Raw genomic sequence first — 16,506 nt, 5'->3', positions numbered from 1 at the left:
AGGGAAAATTGACGCATGCGCAATGAGTGCACCAGAACCTAAACCGGGTGCTCCAGGAAAGGGTTCTGTTAAGATGTCTTAGGTCTGAGGTCCTGTCCCTCTCACGCTGACTGGTTACTCAAAGGGTGAGGAGAGCACTCCAAACTACAAAAAAGCTTCGACAAAGTCTCTCTAGGCACCTGCATTTGACTTAACCTTTGGCGAATTCCTCCCTTCCAAAGCGTAGTCTGCAGTATGAGGAGGGTGGTCGCGGAGTTATCGTCTAAGTAATCTCTTGGGTGCAAAGGTTGGTACAGTATTTTCAGTTTTATGAGCTAGAGCAGAGCCGGAAGACATTTCTTATCACAAGCCTTTTCTCTTTCTTTTCGCTCCCTGAAGTACCTCATCCATTTTCTCATTTTCCTAGGTGAAGTGATACCAGACCATACCATTTTTTTCCACTTGCCTCTACAAACATTTATTGAATACCCATTATGTGTTAGTTTCTGGGACATAATTTGAAAGACAGGATCTCACATCCTGGAATTCACAGAACAATGACGACATGCACAATTTGGTAAGTGTTCCAAAAGAGGTTTGTGCCAAGTGCAATGGTAGTGGGGAAGAGGAAATAATCAAAAGTTGTAGGGTGACTGAAGCTAAAAAGGGAATTTGCTTAAAAAGTCAATGGGAGACCAGCATAACAAATTGAGAAAAAACTGTATTTACATATGAATAGTAAAAGGCAAAACTTAAATAACGTAACAACCACAGAATAGGAGAAGATATTTGCAACCACATATACTTACCAAAAGATAAGCGGTGCCTAAAATACATAAATTAGTAAAATTAGTAAATCCATAAATTAGTAAAAAAACAAACAAACAAACAAAAACCAACCAGAACAGGTCCTTCTGCTTCCATTCTTGCCTCACTCTCTGGAATATATTCAGTGGATTAACATATGTAAAGTGCCTGGTTCAGTGCATGGAACATAGTACCACACAAGTAATTTTTGTTACTAGTTTTTTTATTTTGCTATTGTTATTCTCAACTTTGTAGCTTTTTAGAAGTACTTTGCTCAAAATTTTTCCGTGATTTTTCACTCAAGGTATAAAAGCTGAAGTCCTTACATCTGCCTACAGTGTCCGCATAATTGCTCCCTTGCCCCTCACCTCTCAGACCTAACCTCCATTCCCCTCTCCCTACACAGGTAGCTGCTCTTCTAACCCTTTTCTTGGAAAACCCTTCCACCAGATTGGCACATGACTCACTCTCACCTTTTTCAAATCTTTACACAATATCATCTTCTCAATGTGGTCCGCTCTAGCCATGAGATTTAAAATTGCAAAGCATGGAGTTCTCGTTGTGCCTCAGTGGGTTAAGAGCATGACTAGTATCCATGAGGATGTGGGTTTGATCCCTGGCCTTATTCACTGTTAAGGATCTGGCACTGCTGCGAGCCTCAGAATAAGTTGCAGATGCAGCTTGGATCCCAAGTTGCCATGGCTGTGGCATAGGCTGCTGGCACCTGCAGCTCCAATTGGACCCCTAGCCTGGGAACTTATATATGCCGCAGATGCAGCCCTAAAAAATTAATTAATTAAAGTAAAATAAAATTGCAAATCACCACTGAGTTACTCCTTACCCTTTCTCTGCTTCAGTTTTTTTCATAGCCCTCATCACTTTCTAACATGCTAATTATCTTCTGTTTTTGTTTATCATTCTTTCTAGCATATAAGCCATATGTGGGTGGAAATTTTTTCCTACCATATCTCAAGTGACTGAAATAGTTCCTGGCACATAATAGGCACTCAAGTAATGTATTTTTAGTGAATATAAGAGAATAATAGGCAAAAGAAATAAATAAGCAGTTGATAGAAATGGAAATAGGAGTGGTCAATAAACATGAAAAGGACTCAACTTCCCTAATACACAAGGAAATGCAAATTAATTGTAATATTACTGGCATCTTATGGACAAAAATTAAGGACTGACAATACTAAAAATTAAGGACTGACAGAAGTGTTAGCACCGCTGGTAGGAGTGAATTGGTATAATCACTCTGAGGATAATTTTACAGTAGTTAGTTGAAGATATTCAAAACTATGACAGAGAGCTTTGAGTTGAAGTGTGCCCCCTCAAAAGTTATATGTGGAAGCCCTAACCCCACTACATCAGAATATGACCTTATATGAAAACAGAGTCATGGAAGATATAATTAGTTAAGATAAGGTCATTGGCATGAGCCCTGGTCAGGTATGACTGGTGTCCTTATTAAAGGGGGAAATTTGCACACAAAGAGATGTACCCGGGAAGAACACTCAGCACGGACGAAGGCAAAATTGGGATGATGTTTCTACAAGGCAAGGAACATCAAAGATTTCTAGAAAACCACTAGAACTTAGGGGGGAAGCGTAGAATGGATTCTCTTTCTTAGTCCTTAGAAGAAACCAACGCTGCTGACTCCTTGATCTTGGGCTTCTAGCCTCCAAATGGGTGAGCTAATACTGTTTATGCTATTTAAGCCACTCAGTTTGTGGCACTTTGTTACAGTACTATACATTCACACTAATAGATTAATTTGATCACATGCAACTCTCTTCTCTTAGGATTGCTGCCTTTAGAAACATGAACCATGGGGGTATAATCTTTCCAGTTCAAATAACCCAAGAATTAGGCTTTACCATAACTTCCATAATAATTTCCAACTTCTAGTATTTGAGTCATCCACAATTACTATTTAGGCAGAAGAAATATATAGTAGTGAACATGCAGGCATTAGTGGCATTTTAAAAAAAAATTTATGGCTACACATGTAGCATATGGACGTTCCCAGGCCAGGGATTGAATCCAAGCCACAGTGCAACTACACTATAGCTGTGGCAATGCTCGATCCTTTAACCCACTCCACCAGACCAGGGATTGAACCCACACCTCCACAGCGACCTGAGCTGCTGCAGCCAAATTCATAACCCACTGCGCCGCAGCAGGAACTCTAAATGCCACTTTAAAGATACACAAACCTGTGTGCATGGATGTACACACATACATAAAGAAACTGTTGATTTGGAACAAACCATCTGATGCACCCATTTGCTCCTACAAAGGAAATAGATGTATTTGGACACATTAGACTAGACTCAGGAAACCATATTAGGAAGGGAGGAAATGTCCTTGGTTTTCAAACCAGGTAATGTTGACATAGGCACTGGAACATAGATGAATGGAAATTTATGAAGTCACGGTCTTTGTTCCCTGTCTCTCCAGGTTCTAAGAATTTCATCATTGTGGTGTGTGTTCTAGAATGTAGAATCATGAGATTATAAAAGAGGCATGTGTTTTCGTTGGTTATAACTTTGGGTTCAAGCTTCTGCTGTACCGTATTTGCTAAAGACATCACGGCTAAACAGACCTCGCTGACCCTGGCTGAGGTACTGCATAGCTAACTAGTACTATGTGGTGGGGAAAAGTGTAGGTTTTCTGAGCCAATCCCTTGGCGGAGGTGTGAGGCTGTATATGAAGGGGGCTTGATAGTGGTGTCCTAGGCTGGTGACAGTAGAATTAGCTACAAAGAAAAATCAACCTTGGCATCTGTGACATCAGAAGGGGATTGGAGAATACCTTGATATGAGTAGCAGGAGCACCAAATGCATGCATTCTCTGATAAGAGTTCCCAGAGGGGTAAATGTTGGAATTCTCCTCAGGAAGGAGATAGATGCTGGTAAATTCTTCTGTAAATAAAGTTAGGAGGCCAGGTGACTTAGACCTAAAATCTGGAGCTCACGTTTTACACAGTTTGCTCTGCAGGACCTCTAACCTATCCAATAAGGGTGATCTTTTTCTCCAAAGTTAATTAACTGGAAGAGTTAGGACCTCTTATGCTGCCTCTTAATGACACAGCCTCTTTTGGGAAGGGCTGGATCTTACCAAATTTAGGCAGTTAGAATATTTGCCTAGAAGGTATGGCTCTGGAGTTCTGCCGAGGGAGCTTTTACCTGAGAGAATCATGAGACCAAATGACGGAAAAGGAAGAAAACATCTTGGTTTTCAGGACACGAGGAGTCATTCCTGAAAAGTCTGGAGGGAACAAGTATTGCCTTGGTCAGTTTCTCCTTAGTTTTCACGATCAGGGAGAAGAGATGAAAATAATCTCCACTCAGGGATTGTTTTTTCCTCTCCCAATTTGGAGGAAATAAAACCATTTTACTCGTTCTTAGAATAGACCAATATGTTAAAATTCTAAAACGTTGGATATTATCCATCTCTTGAGCCTCCATTCATATGAGGCACGTTCAAAACGATTTGGGTTTTTTCCCTTCTTCTTCTCTATCTATACTATGTTTAATTCTTGAAAATGTCCATAGCCAGATAATTGGGTGTTTGCAATATGGTGGTTTTTAGAATCTCATTCTAAATTGGGCTGTAACTCTGATAAAAGCCATTACCCAGTTGTAGCCGAGTGGCTATGGACTTCACTGTGTTTGAGTTATTTAATGTGTGAAAATGGGGCTCTCCAACACTCCCACCCAGATCTGGATTAGGTTTAGCATTGAGAGTAAACATAGATATCTCTATTGAAAAACAGAACTTATGGGAGAATTGAATAATAAAGATGCCTGTGGGGAATATCTAGCTCCATGTCTGTGTAACAAATGCTGCTGCTCCCCATTTAAAAGCAAGCAAGAAAAGAAGTGGTGAAAAGCAGGAAGTTTGTTTAAGGAGAGGAAACTATTTTAAGAGACTCAAATATTTATTAACATAACTATAATAAGAATATACTGATTAGGAGTTCCCTTTGTGGCTCAGCAGAAATGAATCTGACTAGCATCTGTGAGGACACAGGTTTGATCCCTGGCATGAGCAATCCAGTTTTCCACATTTTTGTCAGTATTTGGTGTTGCAACCTTTTTTTTTTTTTTTTTTAGTTATTTTGACAGATGTGTAGTTATGTCTTATTGTGGCTGTAATTTGCAATTCCCTAATGGCTTACTGATGTTAAACATCTTTTCATGTGTTTCTTTACCATTTGTACAGGCTCTTCTCACCAAAAAAAAAAAAAAAAAAAGTGGTAAGGTGATGGGTGATGGGTGTATTAACTTGATTGTGGCAGTCATTTCACAGTATATAGGTACGTCAAATCACCACATTGTCCACTTTAAATATACACAAAATATTTATAATTTTGTCAGTTACACCTCAATAAAATAAACAAAAAACCATTACTAGCACACCACTAACTTAAGCTCACCCATTTCTCGTTTCTCTGATTCCCTATGTACTCTAAGTTCGAAATAGTTTGATCTCTGCTTCCTCTTTGCTAATTCTGAGAGCAGAAAACATGATTTTTACTTCTTGTACTTTCCCATGCCATTGTCTACAGAGAATAGGTTACCTAACAAGTATACCTCGATCATTGTTAAAGCACTGAGGGACTCATCAGAGATGATAAGTGATGGAAGAAACCTGGCCTTGAGAACCACTCCCCCTCCAAATTTTTTTTACCATCAATATTTTGTTTTTACTTTCGGCATTTCAGACTTAAAGATCCCTGAAGGAAAATATTCAGCCAGGCTCTAAGAAGTTGGACATAAGCCGTTCTTTATTCTTCATGTGCATATCTTTGGCCTGAGGCTACATTATTTAATTTTTAGTTACTTTTTAGTAATCTATTTACTCTAGCAATTCATTCTTATAGCTAAGCAGTTACACCCTCAACCTATTGTGTTTTGTTTGGGTTTTTTTGTTTTCCTTGTTTTTTGGCCGCCCCATGGCATATGGAGTTTCTGGGCTAGGGCTCAGATCTCAGCCACAATTTTAACCTATTTTGCTGTGGCAATACCGGATCCTTAACCGGGGATCAAACCTGCATCCCAGCCCTGCTGAGACACTTTCAATCCCATTATACCACAGAGAGAACTCCAATCTACTATGTTTTGTTCAAAATATATTGTATCCATATTTTTTCTTGAAGAATGGATTCATTTCTTACCCAGTAACAGGCAGTTCATAACATGCTTAAGTATTTCCAGTCTCATTTTCCTCCACAAGACTCTTGATTTTACTTTAGCTTTATTTTTTTATTTCAGTCTTGGAAGACTTTTTGATTTAGATTCTACTCTATTAACTTCCAGCTCCCTTGGGCTCTAAGTTAAGACACACAAGGGAGAAAAATACAGAGAGAAAGGTAAGAATCCACCATAATTATGTCAAATTGATCCTTTTCCTTAGTCCATGTTAAGCTCATTTACATTTAATGTATGATAGATATGTTTGCTCTGGCTTTTTTAGTTTTTAAAAATGTCTTCTGTACAATCCGGTTTTTAATTAATTAATTAATTTTTATTTTATTTTATTTTTTTTGGCTGAGGCATGCAGAAGTTCCCAAGCCAGGGATCGAACCTACACTACAGCAGTGCCCCAAGCTGCTGCAGTGACAGCACCAGATTCTTAACATGCTGCACTAGAAGAACTCCTCTGTTTCTATTTTTTATGTAATTCTTTAGAGATTTGGGAAGGCTTTAGTCTTTGTTTCAAGATTATATTTATAGTATTACATTACTGTCTTGGTTTCCAGTTTTCCTAGACAGTACCTGTTAGTTTCCTGCTGGGAAAATTTGATAAAATTATCATGTTCCTTTTTTTGTCTCCCTTCCACTCAATTTTACTAAAAAAAATTGCTTTTCTTAGTGTTCACCTTCATATGTTAAATGTTTTTATACTCCCATTATTTGGTATGTCTGATTGACTTTTTACCATTTTATACCCAGCTACAACCAAATGAGGCAGTCAATACTATTTACCTTCTTATCCCTTCTGTCTCAAATTTCTGTTGTCTCATGTCTATGTTTTCAGGGCAAATAGACATCAACAGTCTATTCTGTAACCGTAATTCCTACTTTCCTTTTATTATTAGTTCTACAGTAAATATATTTTTTCAATATTCTGTGCTGTCAAGGATAGGAACATTTCTCCTACCCCTCTTGCTTGTTTTGGCTGGTCTAATAATTAAAGTGATACAAGGCAGATTAACAGGGAAAAATTAATTTTGTATATATAGAAGTTCATAGAAATATGAGACTCAAAGAAGTAATCAGACCGGGTAGCTTTTATACCTTTTAGACAAAGAAACAATACATTTGTGAAGAGCTGACAAGACAAAGAAGTTTGGGCTTAGGCTACTACATTGGTAAAGTAACAAGTTTTGTTTAGACAGCCTTCTTGGTCCTGAGCTTTATTTTTCTGATGATAAGGATGTCTCTGCCTCCTGGTACAGAAAAGGTGCCTTTCACATGGGAGATTTATTTCTGGCTTTTAGGGGAGCAAAAAAGGTCAGAGCATCCTTCTTGCACCAGCTGTTTCTTATATAACTTTAATTCAAAATAATCAATATGCCAAAGTGACATATTTTGGAACATCCGGTCCTGAACTCCATCAGTGCTAATCCATATGTCATAGTTACCTCACTCATGTGTTGTTTGGCTGAACTAATCCTCCAGCAGTTTCTTTTTCCTTTTTTCTTCATAGAGGTGATTATCAGACCTCATCTGAATTTATGCTGGTTTATTATACATGTCATCAGTTTCTAAGGTCAAGATCTAAAGCCCTCATTTTCCATATGAATTTTAATGTTGCTATTGACTGGTACATGTACTCACTCAGATATGAACTTGCAGTCCTTTCAATGAGCCAGAAAGCATAGTACCTAGACTACTGCAAACACAACGTGATGAACAAGTCTCAGACACTGTCTTCAGACAGCTGACCATTTAATGAACATTTGAAAACACTCTGACCTCCTTAGGGAAATCATTGAGAATCACTAAGCTTAGGTGCTTTCTCTGTTTTAACTATATGCAAACCATCTATTCTATTTGAGAAGGCATAGTAAAAACTGGACTCCCTGCCTTGAGCCTTCTTTGAACTAAACTGATGCTTCTTTGTGGGAAAATTAATGATCTCCATAGCTGCTGGCAAGGCAAAAGCTGTACACCCCTGAATGAGTATATTATTGGCATTTATCTGTGAACACCTATATTCAGTGTTTCAGAGTTAATGTTCTTTATCATAGGTAGTTCTTCTAAAGTGAGGCTTTTGGAAGTTTTTGATTTTTTTTTGGTCTTTTCTAGGGCCACACCCACGGCATATGGAGGTTCCCAGGCTAGGGGTCTAATCGGAGCAGTAGCTGCCAGCCTACATCACAGCCGCAGCAATGCCAGATCCGAGCCGTGTCTGTGACCTACACCATAGCTCCGGCAATGCCGGATCCTCAACCCACTGAGCGAGGCCAGGGATCCAACCCGCTGCCTCGTGGTACCCAGTCGGCTATGTTAACCACTGAGCCACGATGGGAACTCCCGCATCTTTATTTTTAAGAAAGAAAGTTTTCATAGCCAAGTAAACTTCCTAGGCAGAGAATAGAAACTGTTCATTCCAATTTGTGGTGGCTATTAAAGAGTTTTTTAAATCCTTCCATTAAAAAAAAAACTTAATTTAATTCAGTTTTCTGATATCACTAACCAGGAGCATCAAAAGGTATTTTTCCTCCTAACTTCGCATATGCCACAAAAATTCTCATACCCACCAGGGAAACCGTGGCCTTTTGATCTACTCAATCCCTCTCCAACACGCAGATGGCAGTCCACCTCCAAAGTCACTTCATGTACTGCAGCACTGTTAGTATAGCTCTGAGTGTGTGTGCATTTTTTATTGAGGTATAGTTGACTTACAATATTGTGTTTTAGATGTACAGCAAAGTGATTCAACTATATATATATTTGTTTCAGACTCGTTTCCATTATAGGTTATTACAAGATACTGAATGTAGTTCCCTGTGCTATAACAGTAAATTCTTGTTGTTTATCTATTTTATATATAGTAGTGGGTATCTCTTAATCCCATATTCTTAAGTTATCTTTCAAGCAGTTTCTTTAAGAAGGTCTCATGGGAGTTCCCGTCGTGGCGCAGTGGTTAACGAATCCGACTAGGAACCATGAGGTTGCGGGTTCGGTCCCTGCCCTTGCTCAGTGGGTTAACGATCCGGCGTTGCCGTGAGCTGTGGTGTAGGTTGCAGAAGCGGCTCGGATCCTGCGATGCTGTGGCTCTGGCGTAGGCCGGTGGCTCCAGCTCCGATTCAACCCCTAGCCTGGGAACCTCCATATGCTGCGGGAGTGGCCCAAGAAATAGCAACAACAACAAAAGACAAAAAGAGACAAAAAAAAAAAAAGAAGAAGGTCTCATGGGAACAGTCTATCTTGAGTCCTACACATTCATCCTGAAGGGCGGCTTGACTAGTTATAAGATTATCGGCTCATGTTTTCTTTCCTTGAGTATCTTGTAGGTGTTGCTTTGGAGAAATATTATGTTCAAATTGGTAGTCTCCTTATAAATGATTTTATTTTATTTTATTTTTAACCCTGGCACCACAGTTTTCGTTATCGTTAAAACCCAGTGACCTGACTAGGTTATGTCTCTGTATTGCTTTTTTAGGTCATTTTTCCCTGGCACATGATGTGTCCAATAGCCATTTAGATTTAAATCTTTCTTTGTTTCAGGATTTTTTTCCCTTATATCTTTCAATTCTATTTTTTTTTTTTTGTCTTTTTAGGGCTGCACCCACAGTATATGAAAGTTCCCACACTAGGAGTTAAATCAGCGCTATAGCTGCCAGCCTATGCCACAGCCACAGCAATACGTATATATACATATATATACATATATATGTATATATATGCTATATTTTTTCAGTGCTTTATTTTCATTCCATCTTGTTTCCTTTTCTCATGTTTACCTCATTTCATACTATGATCTCTTCAGACCCAATTCTCCCTTAAGAATTCCTTCAAATTTAATCTTCATTTCTGTGACTTCATTTTTTTCTCTCTCTCCTACTTCTTTTCGGAATTCTACCAGCCTTTATTTCATCTTCTTCTATTCTACTTCCATCTCTTCACTCAGCTGTCTCGTTTCTACTTGGTAGTCTTCCTTCATAGTTGAAGTTGTGTTGTTGGTGTTTTACCAACATAGTGAAATACATGACCATAATTTTCATCTGCTCAGTAGCAGCATTTTCCCCATGAATGTACGTCACCTGTTGAAAAGTTTTGCTATTCTCTTCCATATCTTTAATTGTATGTTATATCCATTATATACATTATAGACCCCATGTATATTAATCGTTTTAAAATAATTTGGATTTTCTTGGATCAACTCTGTCCAGGAGGTAACAAAGAAACTGCTTCCTGCCGCTGTGCTTCATCTAGGTGATTCTTTGTGTAGCTCCCTTCTTCTGTTTCTCTGACCCAAACCAAATTCAAGGGCTTTTATGCCTCCAACTTGCTTTCTTTAGTTCTGCCACAGATTGCTACAATCAAGGTAATAGCTTTTGCTATAGAACCCACTCTGAATGCTTTACCTTTAAAAATTGTGTATTTGCTGGTATATTAAAGATCTACTGCCACTAGATTTTCTTATCACTCTGTACCTCTTTTTTCTTCCTCCTTTTACTTCTTATCCTCCTACAAAGATTTCTCATCTTTACACTTTTAGCAGCCCTTACATTTGTTTGGATGAAATCTACTGATTGTATTAGTCTAGTTTTGCTGAAAATGGAGTTTATGTTTGTTTGTTTTGGCATTCTCCTTGTTGCTTCTGCATAATTTTCCAGGAGAAAGAGAAAAATATGAACTTACATATCCATGTTCAAAATCAAAAAACTTCCTACCATCTATTTTAATATGAAGACTATTCTTTTACTAATATTCTGTAAGATTGCAGTAGTTGTAAAAAAAAAAACTACTGCATAATTAGCTTATATTTAATTCAATGACTGAGGTCTCTGTGTTCTTTATATTATTGGCTATTAAACCGGGTCTTTACTTCATAGACCTGTGTGACTAATGCTTGAACTTAAATGTAAAGCTTTAATATATCCTTGATAAATTTCATTGTTGGATTTTTCCAATTTCTCCAGAATGGTTAGATGATTTTGTTTTTTCCCTTTTTTTTAGGGCCGCACCTGCGGCATATGGAAGTTCCCAGGCTAGGGGTCAAACTGGAGCTGCAGCTCCCAGCCTACACCATAGCCACAGCAATCCCAAAACCGAGCTGCATCTGCGACCAGCACCTACACTGAAGCTTGCAGCAACACCAGATCCTTAACCAGTTGAGCAAGGCCGGAGATCAAACCTGCATCCTCATGGATACTAGTCAGGTTCTTAACCTGCTGAGCCACAGCAGGAACTCCTGATTTTGTATTTTGAGGAAAACATTAATGTTTGTGTTCTGATGATGTTTTTTACTATCATCATTTTGATACTGAGAAGAACTGTCACTCTTCTAGAACCAAGCACCATGTTTTATATTAAGTATTTCTATAGAAATAGGTGGCCTGGTTTTCCTTTTCTGAACAGTTATTGGAAAACTTAAGACCCAGATTTTGGTTCGCTTAAAGTAGGTGAACCCATCACAATAGTCTGTACTTTTATGTCCACTCGCCTTTTTTATTCAGATCATTTTAACTTTTGCAATTTTGTCTTTTTGTTATTTATTATTGTAAGTCAACGTTAATTCTTTCTGCAGTAATTCAACCCCCTTCCCAGGTTTTGAAAACCCCCAAATTTGATGCTCATAGCAACTAATTTAAAATGTTAGTAAACATGTTGAACTTCTTAAACAATACAGCCAAATTGACGATAACACTTTATTAAGATTTTCTTTGACTGTGGTTATTCAATTTGAAACTCACTAACTGGTTTTCATCCATGTTTCTTTATCTTGTCCCCAGGGTTGCTAGGTGAGTTTCTGCCACAGGCATTGTGGAAATCATGATCTCTGTTTACTAGACTAGTGCTCCTTGTGGGGGAAAAAGTGCCAAACATTGTACCTTGCACAGAGAAATTGCTTATACAATATTGAATAAAGAAAAGGATATATGAATAGTAAAATAAAGTTCAAATGATAAAAGTTACTCACAAGCCATACTGGATAATCCATTTCTGTCCTAACCGCTCACAAACTCCCTGCTTATATTTGGCATCAGTTTAAAAAGACTATGACATTTACCCATCCAAAGCCTCCTGATGCTTTTTTAATTCCCTGTCTTGCTCAGACTTCACCAGCAGTATTTCTGTGTTCAAAATGGGATGTTTTTCAGGCTCTAGGAAGTAACTTGCCTGGTCCTAGATACCTGTCATTTTAATATGTGCCATTCACCTACACTGTGAACATACACCACTTTCCTGCTTCTACTTCTCTTTAAAAACTGTGCTTTAAAAAGTTCCCTCTACAATTTTAGTACTTGTTCATTCATTCATTTATTCCTTCATGCTGTCTCTTGAGGCTCTAGCTTGCCTAACATATTATCACCAGTCTTTGTATTTATCTGTGTTATAGGGACATTTGCATCTTTCATATATGCTGTTTCAATTACTGTGAACCGCAGTAATTTCTTTCAGTGTCTCACCCTTTTCTTTCTCAGTGAAATCTTGTGTGGCTGGTTAGAATTTTATATCCTATAGTCTACCCTTCCTCTTATAGATATCGAGGCAACTGAATTATTGTCATCTGGGAACTTTCTGAATTCTAATTGTTCTTATTCCCTCTCTGAAATACCCAGTTTTTCTTAATTAATAGATATAATTTATATCTATGATATAAAAATTTATATGAGATATTTTTATGCAAAGATTAAGAATCAAGTAACAGTATTAATAGTAGATGTTATCCAACATATAAAAATGTGAGTTGGAGGTCCCAAGGTGGCTCAACGGAAACCATTCTGACTAGCATCCATGAGGATGCACATTCAACCTCTGGCCTTGCTCAGTGGGTTAAGGATCCCATGTTGCCGTGGTGTATGTCGCAGACAGGGCTTGGATCTCCAGTTGCTGTGGCTGTGGCATAGGCCAGCAGCTGTAACTCCAGTTTGACCCCTAGCCTGTGAACCTCCATATGCCTTGGGTACAGCCCTAAAAAGACAAAAAAATATGTGGATCATATTTATTCTACCAATTATACTTGAATACATTGATTCCATAGCAACAACATGTTTTGCTTGCTTGTTTCAAAGCTTAATTGGGAAAAAAACAGATGAAAATATCTTCTTGGGATTAAAGAATAAGGATCTTAAATTTCTATTATTAAACTTCTACATTGCTATATGCTCACTACAGAGGTTGAAATAGTTATGTTCTCTGAATTCTTTTTTATTGCCAGTTCACGTCTATGCGAAATAAATTCTCCATAAATATTCCCAAATTTACCCTGAATAGCTTTTCTCTTTTTTCCATCTACTTAAGTTCTGCCTGACTTTAGCCTGAGAGCCTAATAGATAATTGTAGTCAAAATGAAAGTTTAAAATGAACTCAGAAATAGTTTGCAACCTGGCTGGTACCAAGGGATTTGCAAATTTATAACTTTATCAGCTCTTGGAAGCTGAGTGAATTATGGAAAATCACTAATTAAATAATTTACTAGGTCTTCATTAAAAACAAATCTATTATGTTTTTGGCTGCCTTGTGAGTTTGCCTTAAGCCTCCCAGCTGTCTTTCCCTGTATTATGAAATTCTTAAACATACAGTGAAGTTGCAGGTTTCTCTTACTGTTGTCTAGGTCCCCAGGCCTTTGATTCAATTCACTTTGAACACTCCTCCCCCCAAGCATCCTTGTGCAGGCTTCAACTTACACAACTGTACAAAGAAGCCCTGAGGAAAGGTCTTAGCATAATGCTTTGTTACAACAAGCAAGCAATAAATATTGTCCATCATTATAATTATTAGGTGGTGAACCATTCCAAAATGGTGTGGAGTCTCAGTCGGAGACTCTCTGGTTAAGCCGGTTGTGAAAAGAGGCTGATGTGCTCACGATGTACATGTTAAGTCTTGGAAGAGTTCAAAACACTGACTTGGAAAGCAAACCAATGGACACCCATCACTGTGTGACTCTCCTTCCACTAGGTGGTGCTGTCTCTCATGCAGCCAGGGCTTCTGCTTGCTTTGGTGGAACTGAGCTCTGTTTAGAGATGGCCTTTATTTACCAATCATTCAATCAATAATCAGACGGTATCTGGGTCCCACAGCCTTCCTTCAACTCTTTGGAGGTGTTACTTCTCTCTCAGAGCAGGAATGTTCCACATTATACTTAAACACTGCGGCAAGGAAAGAATTCTCACTAGATGGTAGAAAGCTGTAGAAGGGCTGTCAGCTGCTGTGAAAAAAAGTCCATTAACTTCCTGTCTCTTTGGATTCAAAACCAGAATGTTATCGATAATTAATTTACCAAATAATAGCATCACTTTATTGTTTTATGACCTTTGGCATTGTTAGAGTTTGAGAATGGGGCAAGACATGATAATTCAACTTTGTGGTTATAAAAATGTAAATCTCCAAACACCTAGTCTTCACGCTAGAGGAGGATCCTACCCAACTCAAGTCTTAAGACTATATTTTCATTATTTTATCTTCATCATTTTTTATTTTTCTGGTTCTAAAGGAAGTGTGAGCTTCACAACACAAAAGATAATTTTCTGGGAAGTCTTTTAGTTAAATGTGTATACTTCAAATTATGAGGATACCTTGCTACTTAAGAAATTATTTAATAAATAACTTTGTAAAATGAAATTTTTCTTTTATTGCTATTTAAGTTCAGTTGTGAAGATACCAAATATGTTTGCATGTTTTCTCTCTTTTTGTCACTCCCAAGTCTGACAGATTTTGAGGAGAAAATATGAGTCCTCAAGGGCGTTTTTCAAAAAATTACTGCAAACTACTTAAGACAATATGAATGAACTTTTAGGGTAAATCAAATGGACTGATTAATAAACTGTAAAGAGCCTTTTGATGCTCTTGCCATTCATTCTGGGCAGTGCTGGGCAGACCATGCAGCTGCTGCTCCATGTCCATTTGTAAGCAGAGCACTTCCAGTATACGTTTCTTTTTTGTTGTTGTTTGCTTTTAAGGGCCACACCTGAGGCACATGGAGGTTCCCAGGCTAGGAGCTGAATTGGAGCTACAGCTGCCAGTTCACACCACAGCCACAGCAACGCAGGATCCAAGCCACGTCTGCAGCCTACACCACAGCTCACGGCAATACCGGATCCTTAACCCACTGAGCGAGGCCAGGGATCAAACCTGCAACGTTATGGTTCCTAGTCATATTTGTTTCCGCTGTGTCACAGTGGGAACTCCTACATTTCATTTTTAATGTTAAAATATCTGCAAGACGGGAAGAGGGAGGCCAATGTCCTGCCTAAAATGCTCCTGTAGCTTCCTCTTTGCTGCAGAGGTTCTCAGACTCAGAATGCTTCCCGGAGAGACCATTCCATAGCCTTTGAAGGTTACATCTTTGTAGAAGGAAGGATGGGGTGAAGATGAGAGGTGGGGCGGTAGAGAATTATCCAAAAGACTTGTCTGTTCAAAATGTTCAGGCCATACACACAGTCTTTAGGGTTCTGGTGAATAATACCATGTAGACTGGTTCCCCCCGCCCCCCCCCCCCCCCGCCCAGGGAGAAAGCCCTTTCTCACCTCCCTTGCCCTAGAAGAAGAAATAAAACCCCGAAATTCCCAAGTGCGATATATAATATCCTACTCCTAGCCAGAAGTCAGGAGTATTCTGACTCTTGCCTAAATCTCCTGTTTATTTACTGCAGGTTCCTCCAAGCAGTCCATGAGCAGCTAAAATACATGTCCATAATTCCCCCCACACATATGCCATTTTCCTTCAGACCAGTGTGCATTTTTTTCTGCCCAGAATGCTTGTCCCTTTTTTAGATTATCCAAAAAAGTCCTTTTCCTCCTTCAAGTCTCAGCTCACGCCTTCATCTTCTCTAGGACATACTCTTGTCTCCTCCTGGAAGTTCATTATCACTTTTTTTTTGGTCATCTCTTCATCTCCTCCACCTGCCTTGTTCAATATCATCATCCCAGGTGCATAATAGCTGATAAACCCAGGTCTAGTGAATAAACGAAGGCAGTGCTACTCAGAGAGGATGCGTCTCATCCAGGTTGCTCAGAAATGATAACTTAGGACTGTGAAAGAAACGATGTAAATCTTATTTGAGTCAATCAGTTAGCCTCTGCTTTAAAGTCTAATTCAGATAGAAGGTCAAGACATGGCAAGCATCACACGAGCAAAAATACTTTAGCAGAATCTGAAACCTTAAAATGTTCAGGCGATAGAAGATAAAATGATAGCTTTATAGACTCTTTATATTGAAAGAGAAATTTGAGCTCATCTAATTCCAGATCTAACTTAATATTCCAGCTGAGAAAGAGAAGATCCCAAGAGATAGGAGACTGACCTCTTTCAAAGCATCTCGGCACTTTCCCTTCTGTTGGCCTTGTCATAGAAAGTGATATCATGGGAAGTGAGTTCCGAGGACATGCTGGAATTGAGAATCATGAAGTGCAAAATTCTAAACAGCCTCCAAAGTCCTCCAGGACAGTGGTTACCATGCCACAGTCCTGCCCTCCTCTCAAATCACTTGCTCCTTCTATGTTTGATGATTTTCTTTCATTCTCTGTCTCTC

At 38.6% G+C, this 16,506-nt stretch overlaps 1 protein-coding gene across 3 annotated transcripts in view; it reads left to right on the top strand.

Moving 5' to 3' along the window:
- The window catches only part of ASB15 (ankyrin repeat and SOCS box containing 15), a 55,770-nt gene continuing 39,302 nt past the window's right edge, over positions 39–16,506 (top strand). Inside the window, exons 1-2 of one of the 3 annotated variants that reach the window (XM_021079195.1) lie at positions 39–286; positions 407–556. The gene's annotated coding sequence lies outside the window, so the exon portion shown is untranslated. The remainder of the gene's footprint in view (positions 287–406; positions 557–16,506) is intronic. The other 2 variants (XM_013985654.2, XM_013985656.2) reach the window with 2 other exon arrangements.

Source organism: Sus scrofa, chromosome 18 (assembly GCF_000003025.6).
Source record: "Sus scrofa isolate TJ Tabasco breed Duroc chromosome 18, Sscrofa11.1, whole genome shotgun sequence".
Lineage (NCBI taxonomy): Eukaryota > Metazoa > Chordata > Mammalia > Artiodactyla > Suidae > Sus > Sus scrofa.
The sequence above is the reverse complement of the archived record's forward strand: the minus strand, read 5'-3'. Positions and strand labels throughout refer to the sequence as shown.